This window comes from Sphaeramia orbicularis, chromosome 12 (genome assembly GCF_902148855.1).
Source record: "Sphaeramia orbicularis chromosome 12, fSphaOr1.1, whole genome shotgun sequence".
Taxonomy (NCBI): Eukaryota; Metazoa; Chordata; class Actinopteri; order Kurtiformes; family Apogonidae; genus Sphaeramia; species Sphaeramia orbicularis.
Window position 1 is genome coordinate 5531900 of NC_043968.1, and position 18099 is coordinate 5549998.

The 18099-nt window shown below is 37.0% G+C and overlaps 1 protein-coding gene across 1 annotated transcript in view; it reads left to right on the forward strand.

Annotated features, from left to right (window-relative positions):
* Positions 1 to 4225: 4225 nt before the first annotated feature.
* The window catches only part of tln1 (talin 1), a 124102-nt gene continuing 110228 nt past the window's right edge, over positions 4226 to 18099 (forward strand). The window contains exon 1 of the mRNA XM_030148819.1: positions 4226 to 4416. The gene's annotated coding sequence lies outside the window, so the exon portion shown is untranslated. The remainder of the gene's footprint in view (positions 4417 to 18099) is intronic.

Below are 18099 nucleotides of genomic sequence, written 5' to 3' on the forward strand. Positions count from 1 at the left end.
TAATGTGGAGGTGAAGCCTTACCATAAGCATGTACGAACTGTAAACACAGACTAAGCTTTTCTCCTAATAATGTACAGATATTCTTTTAATTGTACAGCCAGAGTCCCGTCCTTCAGAGACAGGCCCCGCTCACACCAGCCCCACAGTGGCCCCTCCCACTGTCACTGTGGGCGGCTCTGGTGTGACTGCAGCAGTACATCTATGTGGTGTATGTCTCTGAGGTCACACTTCATCAATTTTGATGGTCATGTACAGTACAAACTGTAAGATTATTTATGCTTTGTAGATATGAATGAATGTGTCATCAAATGAATTTTATTCAGTCTGTATAAACATGTAGAGAACAGGAATAAATGGACGTTCAGTGACCTGTGTGTGTGTGTTTTACCTTTTATCAGATGTTGCACTTTTTTGATCAAGATCTTTTTATTGAAGTTTTCTCAATATAATACAAGTGCAGTGCTGAATGGTCATTAAAGAAAGCATGGGTGTAAATTAAATGCAGCTAGCACCATAAAAAAACCAAAAACAAAACAGCGAACACCAAACTGTTCCTGAAATAATCCTCCTCAGTCATTGCCAGTGCACTAGAAATAATCAAGGATCACTATCACGACAGAAACCTGTGCTACGAGTAAATACAGAGTGAGCAGCACTGTTAAACTGCACCTAAAAGTCAAGCATTTAGATGTTACACTTTTAAATGATTTTATAGATTTTATTTAATGGATTCAGGAAACCAAAGCAAAAATGTCAGTGAAGTCACAGGTAACCAGTGAAGCTTCAGTTAAATGAAAACCGTTGTGCTGTAAAAGCTTCTTTGACTCCAGTTGGAACAGTAAATACAGTCCTGGTTCTACTTTAACTCATTAGTTCAGATCAGTCGGCTCTTACTCTGGTCATGACTGGATTTTTTTTCTGTAACAAAATGTCTTTTAGTATCTGCACTGAATGAACAAACTTTATAACCACTACAAAGGACGTTTCATTTAATAAAAAAAATATATATATCTGAAAACCTGTGGTGTCGTACAGTTTCCAATCAAGGTAATTATGAAATGTAAAAACCCCAAAACTTTAACTTACTGGGTCTCAGGAGGAAAAATGACGAACACAAACACACAAAGCCTTTGAATTATTGGTGCAGAATCAGTGTTGTATTCTACTGCACAAGTCCTCAGTTGGCAGTGACTCTGAATCTGTCCTGACATTCGCTGTCATAAACCCATAAACCTCCTGCCTTCTCCACCAGATAAGCTCTGCAACAGCCTGGGACCAGTAGGTTAACCAGTTTAACTCATTACATCCACCTGACACCATCACCACCAGCTTTCACCCTCCTGCTGGGTTCCTCCTTAACCCCTTTTTTTTTTTTTTTTTTAAGTGTGTGTGTGTGTGTGTGTGTATATATATATATATATATTTGTCAGAAGGTGTTACAGGTCAGATTTGACATGGTAGTAAGTACCTCCACCAGGAGGTATTGTGATCGCTTTGCTTTGTGTGCATGCATGTGTGTTTGTTTGTTTGTTTGTTTGCAAGATAACTCAAAAGTTATGGACGGATTTTCATGAAATTTTCAGGAAAGGTTGATACTGGCACAAGGAAGAAATTATTACATTTTGGTGGCTTGCCCCCCCTGTCCCCCTAGGCCTGATCACCACCAAAATTTAATCATTTCTTCCTTGTGCCAGTATCAACATTTCCTGAAAATTTCATGAAAATCTGTCCATAACTTTTTGAGTTATCTTACTAACAGACAAACAAACAAACAAACAAACATGCACGCACACAAAGCAAAGCGATCACAATACCTCCTGGCGGAGGTAATAAAGACAAATCAAGAAAGCTATATGTACTATTGACAGCTGTGCACATGCTGAACATGCCACAGGTTGGATAGGGAATATAAATATAAATATTCACTAACCGTAGTAAATAACAGATTAAAAACCCAATCCTCAAATACCACAGTGTAAGAATCAAAGTGATCAGTGCAAAGCAGAGTGGAGCATGTGCAGTTGTTGATCTGTGTTAAAGTGAGCAGGTTTCATTTCCACATGTCAGCACACACTCAGTCTACACTAAACCTGCTGCTCATCCTCCTTAAAGACAGTCGAGTCGGAGGCGTCAGCAAAGACAAACACACTGAGGTTTTTTTTTATCCCTGACATCAGTGTTGAGGATGATGGAAAAGTGCATTTAAGCAGCTCATATGTTCAAACACTGAATGAAGACACATTCTGAACAGAAACCCATATTCATACACAACACTTCATGTAATACCATGGAAACATCATGTAGTTTGTGTAGTTTTATTGTGGGATAGTGGCTTTTCATTTATTTATTCTACTTTTGTTGTTTTCACTGCCACTTTATTTAAGTGATAAATGTGTTTGAGAACAGAGTATTTAATCTGACTATGTTTGACTATTATTCTGTCATGTTTTTCAGTGAAAAGCTTTAATGAAAAACTGTGACGGGTGCAAATAAAATAAATGATGGACTTTTCTTTGGTCATCAATTAAAAACAGACTATGTGGCTATAATCCATTGTCTTACTGTCACCGAGAAACTTCTGAGGATAGATGGTTTTATTCAGAGATCTGCTGCAGTGTCTACAGATGTCACCTCTAATTCTAACACTAGATGGCGCCAGTGACACATTTATGTCTATCAAGTTCAATTTTTTTTTTTTTTTTTTTTTTTTTTTTTTTTTTTGAAGTTTACTTTTTTAATATTGTAATTCAGTCACTTGTTCTGTGGCTATTTTACTGCATTATTAATTTGTACTTTTATTTCATTTTTATTTTACCTTTATTTAACCAGGAAAACCTCATTGAGATTAAGAATCTCTTTTTCAAGAGTGTCCTGGCCAAGACGGGCAGCAGTACATTAAGTAGTTACAGACAGACTTCCATACATAAAACAAATACATAAAAAGCACACAGACAGGTCAAACCTTCCAAAGTCAACTCAAAAAGTGCTCATGAAATGTAAACAAAAGTGCGTCAGGTAAAACATCTGCAGCCAGATGTCTCCCTCTCTAAATCACACAGCATCCTCTTAAAAGTGTCCAACGAAACCAGATCCTTCAGTTTCAGGTCTTTTTGTAGTTCATTCCAGGTGAATAGTTTTATCTTTAAATAAATAAATAAATAAATATATAATTATATTTATCCTTACACTTATATCTAAAGGGAGAGATGCATTCAGTAAACAAAAAACTTTGGAAATAATTTCGTCTAGCCCATTGTCTCTACAACCATCCATGTAACCCTAATAAACATAATATGAAAAAACATGTTTCACCTGTATGATTAGGGGTATATAGCTGAATTAAACACAGTTTGTGGATTTTTAAAAAATGTTGTACACAACGGACATGATGATATTAGATGCATATAGGTGTGTAAAAAACAAAACAAATACAAAATAATACTTTTTAAGTTTGCCTGATAAAGAAAATGTACATACTTTAAACCATTTGATGCTGTAGAGAAAACTCAGTGAATAAGCGTTTTAATGAGTCTACTAGTTAAGAACTTTCTTCTCGTCTCACCCATAGTTGCTCTGTCTATCCATGTTGGGTTTATTTATTTATTTTTAATTAATTAATTGGTCTATTTTTTTTTTAGATTTTTGTCTATCCATGTTTTTTTTTTTTTTTTTTTTAATTTAAAAAAAAAATTTTTTTTGGGTCTTTTTTAAAAAATTTTTGTCTATCCATGTTGGGTTTTATTTTTATTTTTAAATTTTTTTTAAAATTTAATTTTTAATGTAACTTAATTTTTTTTGGTCGATTTATTTTTGTCTATCCATGTTGGGTTTATTTTTATTTCTATTTTATTTGTCTTTTTTCTTTTTTCTATTTTTTATTGTCTATTTTTTTTGTCTATCCATGTTGTTGTTGTTTTAATTTTTATTATTTTGTATTTTTTTTATTTATTTATTTTTTGGTCTTTTTATCATTATTATTATTATTATTATTATTATTATTATTATTATTACTATTATTATTATTATTATTATTATTTTTTTTTTAATTATTATTATTATTTTTTGTCCGTCCATGTTGGTTTAACCAGCAGAACTGAGCCCAGTGTATTTTTTTTATTTTGTATTTTTTTTCCGGTGTGCACGCGGCTGTAGTTCCCTAAACCGTCCAGAACAGAGCGACACCGCCCCGCGAGCCGGCGACGCAGACAGCCGGGGTGGAGTTAACCGAGCCCCAGAGAAGCGGATAGGGAGGGGAAGTGGAGAAAAAGTCAGCTATCTGGCCTTTTCCCCCCTCATCGGTCTAAAACTGGCCCCATTACCGGGGAATTGGACTGAAAACACCGTCTACCGTCTATTTGGGGTTTTTTCCAGAGGCACGAGGGCCACCGGAGGGAGCGAAGAAGGCACGCGCACAGGTCAGAAAAACTACTTTTACTGAAGTTTTCTGTTCTTTTTTTTCCTCCTCCTTTTTAATCAGAAAAAGTTTCCACCGTTAAAAAGAACGGCTTGACGTCACCACGGAGCCCAGAAAAGACGGTCCGGTACCGCAGACATACTGTCGGCCTGTTAGCATAACAAACCCAACGGAAGAAGGGAAGGGTTTGGACTTAAACACAACACAGTGAACACGAAGGGCGACGGAGTTCTGGACAACACACACACACACACACACACACACACACACACACACACACACGCCTTTCTCCCACATACCTACACACATACATGTAACTTTATTTTCGCGCAGCCGCAGTGAAAACAGTCATAGACAGTCACTTCTATCTACTGTCCGCTTTCTTTTGGCGCAGGCGCAGTGAGAACAGTGGCAGACTCACTTGTGCAGGTCTGGTGTTGGGTGAGCTGGCGGGTGTGTTGGGCTTGTTGTGAAATGCAGCCTCAGTGTCAGAGTTCCGCCTTTTCGCCCCTGTCCTCAGGCCCAGCGGTGCTCGGGCTGTGCTGCCTGCTGCAGCCTCTGCTCTGACACTGGGACACTCTGCTGCTTTGGCCTCAGGACTGTGGGGCGTGTTGTGCAGCATTCAGACACGCAAGAAAAAAAACACACAAAAAACTGTAGCCTCCGGGTGTGGATTCTCACAGCACACACAGGAGGAATCTGCAGGGAGACACAGTAGCTTTAAACCACAGGTGTCAAACATAAGGCCCAGGGGCCAAAACCGCTCCGCCAAAAGGGTCCAATCTGGCCACTGCACTGTGAAAAATGACTGTAGAATTAACACCTAAAACTTGTAAAATTGCAACATAAAAAACTGTAAGTGACAATACAATGCAAAGTTGTTTGAAAAAAAAAAAAAAAAAATTGTGTTAACGATTAAATCAAATATAGCTGTAGTTTTTACAGGAAGAGTATGTGAACAAAACCAGATTTGTATGTAGAAATGATGTATTTCTATTGTTTTTAGAAAATAAAACTGTAAATTGAAATACAGTGTGGTGCCATTAAACTGCAAGACCATAATGTTGAAATAACAGCGTATTTGCTTTTTTTTTTTTTTAAGTTATAAAAAAGTAAACATTTACCAATGTAGTATTTTAAATTAGTAAATGAATGCGTTGGTAGAGTTGGTAGAGCGGCTCATCCAATAACCAAAGGGTTGGTGGTTCCAATCCTGGCTCTGACTGTCCATATGTCCAAGTGTCCATGGAAGACACTGAACCCTAAACTGACCTGGTGGATTTGGACACCATGAAGGTGTATACAATTTGCTAAGTAAGTGCAGTCAATTTACCATTGAAATCCAATGTTAAATCTGCATGTTAAACTGTTAAATCGACATGTTACTCCGTAAATATTTTTACAGTTGGATGTGTTTTTTACAGTATTGTTCTGGAAACCACAGGTGCCAGTTTTCTTCCATAAAAACAGGATTTTTTTACAGTGTGGGATGAGTTTGTGAAATACTATTATAGCAGGGGTGTCAAACTCATTTTCTTTCAGGTTCCACATTCAGCTCAATTTGATCTCCTGTGGGCTGGACCAGTCAAATAATAGCAGAATAGTCAATAAATAATGACAACTCCAAAATTTTCTATGTAAAACTAACATTAACCCTTTCATGCATGAATTATGAGAACTTTAATCAAGATTTTTTTCCTGAGTTTTTATTTAGGCATGAAAAAAACAATGTGATTGAAATTATTTTCTGAACCTAGTTTTCATGGAGTTACAAAAATGTCCACTCAGCTGGACACCATGCGTTTAATTTTTGAAGCAGAGAAACATGCATTTACTGGCATACTGTGAGAAAACTATGAAATAAAAACATTTTTAATGCTGCTGATCTGATGTTGTCTCACATTTTAACATACTATAATACTAGTTATTACTCACTTAGGTATTATGAAAAAACAAAAACAAACTGATTACAGTCTAATAACAATTAGCAATTGATTTACACTTAAATATGGCAGATGAGGTTTATCAAGAACAGGAAAGTTACTGTAATGGTATGAATTGCAGTGTAATGGATGAGGCATAAGCGTCCATTGTGTTGGTTGATATGTAAGTAAAACAACAAAATCCATGAATATACAAGAGAACAGCTTTGAATAGTTGTCCACTGTAGTGAGCACTATGCATGAAAGGGTTAAATTATGAAAACATTTACATTTTACAAACTATCCAAACAAAAAAGATGTGAATAACCTGAAAAAACTGAAATTTCTGAAGAAAACTAAGAAGAATTAATAAGAAAAATCTGATCAATATTATGTCTCAACTTATGATGTCTACATGTGCATTACAGATCAGATCTACCAAGACACAAAACAGGCAGAATATTGTTAAAATTGCACTTATTTTTCTTTAGACATTTCAGGTTGTTCATATTTGTTCAGGTTATTGACATTTTATTCTTAAAGGAGATCAGAATTTAATGTTCTTTGCAGTAAATCAAAGAGAAAAAATTGGTGTTGCCATTATTTAGAGGCACGATGTCATCTTTTTTTTCTCATGAATCCCAGAAGAAAATTTGGAGTCATTACTTCTAGGTTATTATGCTGTTATTTTCGAGTTTGACACCCTTGACTATAGTGATGTCCTGATATGTATTTTTTTAAATTTCTGGTTGGATCTGATTTTTTTTGGGGATTAGTTTTGCCAATACCGATCCAATATGGACTTTTTACAATGAAATTTTGATTTAAATTGGAGTCATTTAGAGTTTATTATGCTATTATTGTACTTGAGATCACAATTGGGCCGAATGTGGAACCTGAAGTAAAACAACTATGACACCTTTGACTTCTAATAACTTTAGTATAATTCTTGCACTTTCTGAATTCATACTATGGGACAAATTAGAACCTTATGTTCGCCACTGCTGTAGCGCGTCTATGGACAGGTCCGTCCAGGTATTATATGGGGGTGCGTTCAGTTCTGTGCATTAGTGATGTGAAGCGAGTTACTCATGGGTTGGGTTGGGGTGAGTCAAAAAAATGTCAGTTTACTTATGGCACTGTTTGGGTTGGGTCAAATAATTCCACAAAAGTCCCTCGGGTTGAAATAAAACCCGACTCGTGCATCTCAACTGGACCTCAGAATGAGTAAGCGCAGAGTGAAAGTGAAACTTAGAGACATTTTACTACTTCCTCTAAGCCTTCCACTGTTGTGCAGCTTTTCACTACCTTCAGAAACTTTAATTTGAGGGGGCAGGACATTTGCCCCTCCCCGGATCAGGCCAATATTGTGACTACATCCAATCCGATCTGATAAAAAATTCCAGATCAGCAGCCGATACCAATCTGTAGATCAGGTCAGGACATCCCTAATGTTATAATTACACTGAAGATATTAATGCTGCGTTCCAGGCAGGTTTTTGAGCCCGTAAGTCACGACTTCAAACCATGACTCTCAACTTTGTAACATTTCAGGCAAGTCACACCGAACTGTCTGAGCGCAAGGAATTGTGGGAGTTAGATGTAAACAAACCAGCATGGTGGACTGTACCGGGCTTATGTTCAGGGAGGGAAACAGAGGAGTAAAAACAGCGCATAAGGCAAGAGACGCTGTTATACCTTTTATGTTAAGTTATTTGTATATTTGGATGTGTATTTGGTATTAATTTATTCTTGTCTTCAATGGACTGAAAACTAGCTAACGCTAGAGCAGCGGCTGATTATGCAGAATTTGTGGATAAATGACGTTAGAGCAATACCTTGCTTTAATAAACAAGTTGGCATAAACACCACAGCCATGGGGGCCGCCACAGTTGTTTCCCTGGCTACTAGGGGTGTAAGAAAACATCGGTTCTGCAATATATCATGATATTTCATTTCACAATACTGTATCAGTTTTAAAAAGTACTGCAGCGATATTTTTAGGTATTTTTTCAAATGCTGATATTGTGGAGGTTCATTTTTGTTTTTTCTTTTTTGTTTTTATTTTATTTATTATTATTTAACAAGTATTTATTACATTTATTAAATATTTATTATTTATTAAATAATGTTAGTTCCTTTGTTGGGATTGCACAAAAATAATGTTGTCATGTTAGTTATGAACTAATAGAATATGAACATTTGAACAGGATCTTAAACTGTAATGTCTGTAAAACAGAATTTCAGTTTTAGCACAGGAAGATTTTGCGATAGAACATTAGATCCTGTTGGGATCAAATAAAAATGTGTTTAGTATTTGTGCAGATTTCTGTTGTAATTCAATTCTTCCAGGGTATAATATTTTAAAAAAGAAAGAAAACCAATAAAAAAAATGCCTTTTTAGCAGTATGGTGATATATCGTGATTTATCGTATTGTGATCCTAGTATTGTGATTTGTGTCGTATCACCATATTCTTGCCGATACACAGCCTTACTGGCTACGTGACATCAGAGCTTGTAACTGGGAGTACATTGATCTAGTATGAGTTCACAGGTAATTCACAGGGAATTCACAGGTTAGACTGCCATTCCAGTGTATTTTCACCAGTAGAAGGTTGGAAAAACACGAGTTAGGGGTTGCCTGGAACACAGCATAACAGTCAAATATGTGAAAATCATATTCAATCTCAAGTGGGCCAGACCAGTAAAATACTATCATAATAACCTATAAATACTGACAACTGCACATTTTTCTCTCTGTTTTAGAGTAAAACAGTCAAATTATATGAAAATCTTTACGTTTACAAACTATCCTTTCACTAAAAATGTGAATAACCTGAACAAATATGAACAACCTGAAATGTCATAAGAGAAGTAAGTACAATTTTTACAGTTTTCTTCCTGTTACTAAATGTTTTGTGTCTTTGTTGATCTGTTGTGATCCATAAGTTGTAATAGAATAGAATAGAATGCCCTTTATTGTCATTGTATGGAATGTACAACAAGATTGGAGAGCTTCTTCTTTTTCAGTGCAAACACATGACTATATATAAAATATAAGGTGCAAAATGTGTACAAGATAAAGTTCTACAAGACAGTGCAGTTAGTTATATACAATATGAAGATAAAAGGATAGAATTGAGAATATAAAAAATGTAAGAATGTATTGCACGGGACAGTAGAATATATACAGAATGTACATGTGTAAGCGATAAGTTGAGGCATAACATTGTTAAAATCAAGACATTTCAGGTTGTTTGTGTTATTCACATTTTAAAGGACATTTTGTTGATGTAAACATGGTCAATAATGAAATTTTACCTTTTCCCATTGTTATTATGTTCCTCATCTGGTCCTCTTCAGATCATATTGGGCCGAATGGGGCCCTTGAACTAAAATGAGTTTGACACCACTGCTTTAAACTGTTGCCAGCAATAGGCTAAAACTCAGGTTGGTAATTTGAAAACATGCCAGGAGCTGCACGGAGCCTGGTATGAAGGACTGTGAGACCTAATAGTAGACTAGTCTGAGCTGAGCGCTGCTGCAGGGCATGTTACACTGGCCTACATGCTGCCACATGATGTGCAGCCTTCACTGTGTTTCACTTTGGTCCATTACCAGGACATTTAATTTTAGAGTCTCCTGTGTGTAGTTTGCAAAAGTACAACTCATGCTGTGATGTTACAACATAATACACAGGCAGTGGGAGATGGTCACACTGCTGTATGCACACTATGAATGTACACCATGGATAGACAGGCACACCTTATGAGTCAACCCATAAAGACCCAGTGCTACTTAACCTTAACCAGTGCTTTCTTAACTACTGTTTTTTTAAATAATAGTATCCTCTGTGTTTTGTAATTTTTGGTGTAAATCATGTATTTTTCTACATTTAATTCACAGATCATGTAGATGTTCATGAAAACTCAGAGTGAATTCAAAGTTAATTATATCAAAACAGAGGCAAATGGAAAAAAAAAGGTACTTTTTCAGCAAAGGTCTGCTGTGTAAAAGTCCAGCCCGTCTCACCTCTGTTACTAATTCAGAGGTCAAACTAACAACCCTGGAAGCTATACAACATGTTCACCTGCTTTTTTTTATGAGTGAATCAGAATTTGATGACTTTTTCTTCAACTGCGCATCACAACTGCACTGGGTTTTAGTTATTTCCTCTTGAACTCACACAGACCCACACATCTGTTGAATCCCTGCATGTTTGAATAACAATTTAGTGCCATAATGACTATTTCTATCCCTTAAATAAAGCATTATGTGCCAAATTTCAATTCATTTGGTTTGGATTTTCTTTAATTTAATTATGTGGTTTGTGTTTTCAGTTCACAGTGCCACATCCTTCAGAGTTTTTGACATTTTCCTGTTAAATTAGTCACTGGTGAGGATGTAATTCACAATTCCATGTTCTTTCTTCATAGTTCCAGTGAAGTAGTGACTGTAGCTGTCATTGTATAATATTTTTAGGTGCATCCAAAATGCATGATAGAAGATGTATAGAATGTATCTCAAGAATGGTGATAGAATGATCCAAAATTTGGCACAAACGTTCACTTGGACTCGAGGACGAATTAGATTTTGGTAGCGGTCACTTTACGTCTATGTTTGTGACTGCACTTTAGAAATAGTTTTATCAGACCAAACAGTTTAGTCATAGTTAGCTTCCTTTTTGCAGCAGCTGGCTTTTTGTCCTCACTCTCTGTTACTTCCTGTTTTAAAATGTCACTTAGAGGACACTGAGGGGGTGAGGGGGAGCTGACATGTTTTGGACAATTCCTCAGAAGGCACCATCAGCCTGAAACTCACAGAATCTGTTTTGGGGGTAGCAACTAGGACTGTAAGAAAATATCGCTTCTGCAATATATTGCATATTTCATTTCACAATACTGTACCAATATTAAAAAGTACTGTATTGATATTTTTAGGTATTTATTCAAATGCAGATATGGCGGAGGTTCATTTGTGTTTTTTTTTTTTTTTTTATAGTTTCTATCTTATTTTTTATTATTTAACACTGTTTTATGAAATACTGGTTATTTGAAGCATTCTAAAAGCACTTTTTACTGTCTGAGAGGCAGATGGTAGTTCCTTTGGAAACAGAAGAATTAGAAAAATGTTGTGATATAACATTAGATCCTGTTCTGAAATAAAAATGTGTTTAGTATTTGTACATATTTTTGGTGTAATTCAGTTCTTCCAGGAAATAATAAAAAAAAAAACAACCCAGAAACGAACAAAAAATTGCCTTTTTTAACAGTATCATGATATATTGTGATATATCGTATCGTGATCCTAGTATTGTAATTTGTATCGTATTGCCAGATTCTTGCCGATACACAGCCCTAGTAACAACTGGTGGGTTAAAGAACAAACTGTAACTGCATTAGTGTCTTATGAATCCATGCAATAAAACAAAGAATTTCACTTTTATGTTGAGGAGACAAGATTATTCTCATTAAACATGATCCAATTGTAGAATAGATCTGTATAATGAACAGGTCAATAAACTATTTGTAACATGTAGGAAAATAAAAACTTCCCTAAGTTCAAGTCGCCTCCTAACTGCTGCCAGTCTTCTATGACCTAATTTGAATGTATCCTCCACCCATCTGGGTCTGGTCACAGTCCACACCCGCCTCTCCCCGGTCACCTCATCCAGTTCCTCCACCTCCTCCAGGGGGACACCGAGGCGTTTCTGATCCAGTTTAGATATGTAATCCCTTCAGCGTGTCCTGGGTCTGATCTGGAGTCTTCTCCCAGTTGGACATGCCCTAAACACCTCCCCAGGGAGGCATCCAGGAAGAATCCAAACCAGAATCCCTTCAACTCGCTCCATCCGCCCTATCGCTTAAGGAGAGCTAAACTAATTTAAGATTCAGGTGGTTCAGTTTAGTTTACAAAGCTTAAAAGACAAACAAATGTAGTTTTTATTGAGTGTTTGGATGTTCAGTTTCCACACGGGTTGCCATGTTTCTACTGTAATCCAGCATGGACAAACCAAACTGCGGCTCTGGAGAAGGCTTTTTAGTCTTTCTTTGACTTTTTCTGGGGTTTTTTAGTAGCTGCTGTAGGTTCTCCTACCCATCTGGAAAGGAAAGATGAGCTGAAGGTTTTTTAGTTTTTGGCAGTTATCTAAAGTCTGCACACTACAACACTGAGGTGACTAAAGCCTAATCCAGACCAAATATCCACAATGAAATGAACTGTATCTTGCATCTGCTTGAAAATCTCTGTTCTGCAATGATCCAAAATTTGCCAATTCAGATCAATCCACTTGAACTCTGCTCTAACTGCTACTGTTTTGGAGCTGGAGCAACTTATAAGTTCTGAGAAAAACATACATTGTATATTTGTGATGTTGTTAAATCAGCGTTTGGAAAAATGACAGTGATTTGTTGGCCGTTGCTATCAGCCTTTTGTTAGACGAGCTGAGGTCATCCAGTTCATGCTGCTGCTGCTGCCTTTATCTGTGGCGTTTAAATGGTTTCATCATGAATCTTGTGTTTCAGCTCAGCTTAATGTGGCTCTGTAGGTAACTAACTTTATCACCCCATAGTTGCTGATTCTGGCAGAAGATGCACATTAAACAGCATACATTAGGAAGAACTGCATTAGACCAATGAGCCAAAAGACTGCCCCCCCCCCCCCCCCCCAGTTTAACATGAGCATGGCTGGAGTTAAGCAGTAGCACGTTGTCTCATCATCAGACATATTTTCATGTCATCTTTTGACAAGTTGGATTTGGGGTTAATCTGCTGCAGTGCAGTATGTGATAGTCTATGTGCTGCAGTAGTTTTTGTAAGCCGGCTGCTGGTTGGATAGGTGTCAGTGCGTTGTGTCACGGCCCACTCTCACACCAGTTAAGGAGAGTTGCTTTTCTTTTCATTCCAGTCTGTTGGAGAGATTGGGCTGTAGTGTTTTCACTCAGCCATATTTGGTCAACACAACATGTGCTGCCACTCCTCCAGCGCAAGAAATCATTTGTTTTAGGCTTGAGCCAATTCCCAAGCGTGTGTCAGATGCCTGGGGAGTTCAGTCAGACTCCACCAGGACGCCGCAGAAACAACGCAGCTGCGATTTAATCTGAAATATCAAGTCAGACGTTAGTGTTGTAGGGAGAGATCAGATCCATTTTATATGAGGCCAGAGGTTTGGATTTTTGGCTTTATGTCTTTACTCACTAAGAGAGCTTTTCTAAGCATTTCTACAGTGAAGCTTGAGCTTAATGACTCATTAAAAACTTTATATCATAATAACTCTCATCTGGCTCAGAGAATGTAGTAAATACACAAGCATTTACCTTCAAGGCAAATGCTGACTGAGCACATTCATCCTTTTAGACATTAGCCCCTTTTATACAGCACTTCTGTTACGGGAATATTTCACCTTTATTCCGGAACGACATCTGTGTAAATACAGTGGTGAGATCATTTGGTCCACCTCTGTCACGGCTTTATAATGCCTCTGGAGGTAGTAACAGAGCTGTGATAAAGGTAGAATCATGATTCCTGAATGCTATGTAAAAGGAACACCTTACATTCCGCAACCAAGGTCTGACGTTTTGATGACGTATTGCATGCGCGACCCCCGCAGACGATAGGGCTGTGTATTGGCAAGAATCTGGTGATACCATACAAATCACAATACTAGGATCACAATACAGTATATCACAATATATCATGATACTATTAAAAAGGCCATTTTTTGTTTGTTTCTTTTTTTTTTAATGATTATTTCCTTGAAGAATGGAATTACAGCAGAAATCTGCACAAATACTAACACATTTTTATTTGATCCCAACAGGATCTAATGTTCTATCACAAAATGTTCCTGTGTTCAAACTGAAATTCTGTTTTACAGACGTAATAGTTTAAGATCCTGTTCAAATGTTCATATTCTATTAGTTCACAACTAAAATCAGAACAGTATTTTCCTGCAATCCCAACAAAGGAACGAGCATTATTTAATAAAAGAGTGTTAAATAATAATGAATAAAATATAAACAAAAAAGAAAAACAAAAATGAAACTCCTCAATATCTGCATTTGAATAAATACCTAAAAATCTCGATACAGTACATTTTAATATCGATACAGTATTGTGAAATGAAATATCGCGATATATTGCAGAACTGATATTTTCTTACAGCCCTATATATGAGTAGGACATGATCTGATGAGGATCAGAGTTGTATCCAAATGTAGAAATGTCAGGGTTAATTCAGCTGTCAGTGTGATGAATGCATGTTTTACTTTGACATGTCATGTTGTATATGGAATAAGTCCGAGGCTGCCAGGAGCTGCTCTGTCTAAACAGCACTGTGAGGCTCATCCCATCCAGTCCCATGGAACTGTGACCTGGTGCACTTGTGTCAGGTTTGGTGCGTTACCATAGGCTGCGAACAGTTCACTGCTGTGCATGTGAGCAGACGAACAGCCTGTCAAAGGTAAAGGAGTCGCTTAGTTTAGGACAGTTCACACAACAGTTGGAAAGCGAAACTCCAGCTTGACACACCACAGACTTCACACGTTTCAGTGTGACTAAATAAACCCAGAATGCTCTTGAACAAGCAGAAACCACAACACCTCTACCTACAACACACAGTGCTTGGTTTAGTTCATGCAGTCACTTGTATTTGGAGACTGAGATCGTATATAGACCGCATTTTTTGCTCACCGGATGATGAGGTGCTGCAAATATCATCTCTGACAAAACTACTGGTTGGATTTATTTAAAAATGTTTATGTAGCTTCCGTGGGTCATTTACTGCTAAGTTTAACATTTAATAAGTTTAAGTTTAACATTATCATGATATATTGTGCTATATCGTATTGTGATCCTAGTATTGTGATTTGTATCGTATCGCCAGATTCTTGCCAATACACAGCCCTATTCCCTCATGTTTTTACTGAACTTGGGGGACTTGCTCTTAGCGTCTAAGCTCCAAACCATGACTTAAAATGACTCTTCTTTCTAGACATGCCTCAGCTAATGTGAATATCTTTAGCCTCTGTATTTTATCCACTGTATACTTTTTCTGAAGTTGAATTTCAATAAAGGTTGTGCAGTGGCAGTGGAAGGTGTGTTTGGGAGGAAATCATCATAGTAACCATACATGCAAGAAGCGTCCCCACACACAGGACATATACTGACTGATCTTAAACACAGAAAACACAGCAGCTCTCAGGAAATGAACCGCCTCATTCTGTGAGAAAGTATGCATCTATCCAATCAGACCTGCACATAAAAATGATGTGCTGAGTGAGGTTCAGGATGCAGACAGACTGACTCTTAGGCTGTATGTGTAAAAACACCTTTCAGAGCGCCGTGGCCAGTTCAACAAGAATGTACATTTGGGAAAGTCATAAATACTGATCAGCCTTGGCGGAGGTCTGCGCTCTCCGAGTGCTTCTAGTTTTATTATGAAATAACCCAAAGAGGGTTAGGGGAGAGCTTGGCTAAAACAACAAACAAAAAGTCTTCTTCAAAGTTCAAACTAAATTCTCTAATCCAAAAAAAAATGCAAGAAATAAAATACATTAAACTAACCTAAACTCCCAAACCAAAAACAGGAGAAAAGGTGAAAACAAAAGAGCCGCCCTCCCCTACCAGAAAATAGGATTGATTTACAAAAATTCTATTTACAACTATGTACAATATGCAAATTAACACCAACGAACACATGACGACTGACGATCAACACACACGCAGGAATCAAAGTTAGAAGCTGGCAGGGAGCAAAATAAGACGAGTTGCTGCTGGATCCAGGGCCATTTAAATATGGTGATCTATCTGGTTCCACCAATCCACTTCATCCTGCAAGGGAAACGAAACGACAAAAGACAAACACAGCATCACCCCTACAGGTCTGGAGGGGGAGAAAAAAAACACACACAATAACAGAAAATATGTACATATACGCACAAATTATGACCCAGGGTCATAACAGATTGTTGATCAACGAAAAAAGCTTGATCTCGATTTTGTGATTTAGGCATTTTTTGTAACTTTTATAAAACAAAACTTCCATTAATCCTTTATCTACATGGAGGCGTATTATAATTTAGATGGTGATTAGTGAGTCTAAGTGCAAGTGAAATATGTGCTTGAACTGTAAAGTCACTAATGCATCTAATTTCTCACCATAACATTACTGCACTATGCACTGAGTCTCCAACTGCACTCTGACATTTTGTAGTTTTGCACTGCAGTAAATGTGATGAGCTTGTACTTTTTCACCTCCTTACAAGTTCAGTGAGCAAAGGGTGTTAATGTCCAGTCGTCACTTTCCAACAGTTAAAAACAAAAACACAAGTGGAATATTTGGGAGTTGTTCTGACCCCCTTCAGAATCATGAAACTAATTAATTACTACTTATTAACTATTTGATTTATGTTTTTACTTCTCTTCAATTACTTACTAGTAATGGTGTATTTTGTTTATTTAGATGCTTTACCAAGAAATCAAACATAACGTTCCGGGTAAACAAATGTTCAGCATTTACTAGAGCCCAAGTCTCACTCATTGCTTATTAGTTCATTAAACTGAGTGAGCATGTGTGAGTAGTTACTGTTGGGATAAAATGATAATAAAATTAAAGTAAAAGCATAATCGCAGGTTTTTATTTGTCCAGGTTATATTGAATTTGACTCATGCATATTTTCATCTTAGCGTTTTTCAGACGTTCTGCCTCTATATTTCTGAAATGTTCCACTGGTCTGTAAGTGTTTATCATGTTCTGACCATAAAGAATAGTTTAAAGCCACAAACACCCATCTGGTTTCTTCAGCTTTCACTGAGGAGCAGGAGTCAGCCTATAAACCGGGAATAAATAATGATTTGACATTTATTGTGATAATTATTGACATCAGCTGATGAACATTTTTGCCCTAATCCTTCCATTTGAGTTACTGTAATATTTATGTTGCACTTTTTCACTTTGCACAATAATAACTCCCTGAATAAAGAATAAAAGAGCACAGTTCAACAGTGCGCTCTTTGCTAGGATTAAATTAATGCAAATAAATGCAGGAAATGGCATGCTGTATACTCCAAATGGCTTTGTTTTTGGTCGACTTCCTCGGAGTTGAAAACATTCTCAGATTAGATGTTATCTTCGCTCTGCCAGAGTCTCTCCCTCTTCACATTCCTGTATTCCTCAGGGAATGGCTGCATTTAGTTCTTGTGCAGGCTGCCAGTGACATAAGGCGGAATAAAGCCTTGCTTCTTTCTTCTGTCTTCTGTCCGTTTGTCTGTCTGTAGGTTTTTCTGCCTTATATGTGTACTTATTCATGTGTACGTGCATGTATGTGTGTCGAGGTCATTTACGGTCTCTGGTTGTGGCATGTGGTCATTGTACATACAGGGCGTCCTGGTTTTCTTTTCCTCCGAGTATTTTTATCATTAAGTTCTGTGAAATGTGAACTTGAAGAATCAAATATAGAGCTGAAACGATTAATCGACTCAAAGTGATAAAAAAAAAAATCATTCAACCACAATTCTCCTGAATCAAAGCTTTGTTTCCTTCATTTCTCTGCTGTTAAACATTGGTTCCACTGTTGTGTTTCACACGGACACTTATTGTGACCCACAAAGAAGCTTCATTTGAGGAAAACTGCAATAGAATATTTCCCTTCAATCAATTCGAGTCGATTAATCGAATCGTGAATTTTTGCATTGGCTTCAAACACCTAATCGACAAAGTTCTGATAGTTTTGGATTTTTCATTCTAGTTTAGTTTTATTTAG